General features: G+C 41.7%; 1 non-coding gene across 1 annotated transcript; it reads right to left on the reverse strand.

Moving 5' to 3' along the window:
- Positions 1-641: 641 nt before the first annotated feature.
- Positions 642-714, reverse strand: trnav-aac (transfer RNA valine (anticodon AAC)). Its single transcript has one exon. It is a non-coding gene; the product is annotated as a tRNA-Val (tRNA).
- Between the last annotated feature and the right edge of the window lie 873 nt (positions 715-1,587).

The raw sequence follows: 1,587 nt of genomic DNA on the forward strand, positions 1-1,587 counted from the left end.
GTCAGCAGGGCTATGGGGGAAGAGCAGCGGAGTGGGACTGATTGGATAGCTCTTTCAAAGATGCATCATGAATTGCTCATTTTAACCTGCGATTGATAGCTTTTAGTCAACTAACGGTATTAAGGAATCATTGAAGTCCGTGAGACACTTCATAATTGTTTCTATTATCATTAATCAACCCACAACATTTTGTTGCACACTGCAGGAATTGCTAACATGTATACCGGATGACAGTCAAACTTTAATAACTTGTTATAGAAGCATAGAAAATTACCTGAACCCCTGTGGTTAATGAAGGGAAGTTTAATGTTTGAGTTCCGTATACACCTTGGAATTCTGGAAAACATGGTTTGTATTTTGCAGAAACGCGGCTTAGATCTGCTGTTGTGAACCGAGGTAAAGCTGCAGGATCCTTGAATAATCTTTCACAATTCAACTGAAAGCAGCCGGAATGTGCAGCTTTGAGAGGGGCTGTCTGCACGGTCAGGTCCGGAAACGGAAGTGAGCGAGCGACACCGTAGTGTTCTGTGTGTGTGCACAACTGTACAGAATAACACAAATGTAACAGGACTTTGTTACATTGCATAACAAATGCGAATTGATCCATTTTTCTATGACATAAATGAACATGATTTACAAAATGTTGCCGCCCGGTTTCGAACCGGGGACTTTGCGCGTGTTAGGCGAACGTGATAACCACTACACTACGGAAACGCCGGATAAAGCCGTCGCCTTTGGCTATAAATCTATGAATCTATGAAGAAAGTTATTAAAGTTTGACTGTCACCCGGCAAACATTTTACAATTTCCTTCAGTGTGCAACACACATTTTTGTTGGTTTTAATACAATTAATAAGATTCTCACAGACTTCAATTGTCTATGTCAGAACTGAAATCCCTGACTGGGAATCAAACCTGGTTGTTTTCAATGATGATTGGATTGTCCTATGAGGAGAGATTGAGTAGATTGGGCCTATAATCTCTGGAGTTCAGAAGTACGAGATGTGTTGTCATTGAAAGGTACAATTTTCTTGGAGGGCATGAAACGGTAGAAGATGAGAGGTTGTTTCCCCTGGCTGGAGAGTCTCGAACTAGGAGGCAGAGTCTCCGGATAAGGGGCCGGCCATTTGAGACTCAGATGAGGAGACATTTCTTCACTCAGAGGCTTGTGAATCTTTGCAATTTTCAACCTCAGAGGGCAGTGGATGCTCAGTCATTGAGTATATTCAAGAATTTGGGAGTCCTTTTACACAGAATACAGAAATTAACGTTTGTGAGCTCATCCTTTATATTGAGCGGTTTCTCGTCCTTTAATCGGTGTCAGCTTTCGCTTGGCGGTTACTTCGGAGCACCAACTTCTTTGTAAGTTCGAACTCTGTCTCACCGCGGGCGCAGTCTGGGCTTTTTTCAATCCCCTTCAACACCGAAACACATTATAGCAGTGATTTTAATTTAGTAGTGTGATATTTTTCGAGGCACCATTAAATAATTCAATAATTTATTCCTATCAGTGTTGCAGGCTGGGTTCGATTCGCGGTTAGGGAAGAAATTTTGATATCACCGTTTCTTATTCATGAATGCGATGTA

The sequence above is a fragment of the Somniosus microcephalus genome, unplaced genomic scaffold, assembly GCF_052327205.1.
Source record: "Somniosus microcephalus isolate GS21.2 unplaced genomic scaffold, FLI_Smic_1.0 unresolved_chr4, whole genome shotgun sequence".
Lineage (NCBI taxonomy): Eukaryota > Metazoa > Chordata > Chondrichthyes > Squaliformes > Somniosidae > Somniosus > Somniosus microcephalus.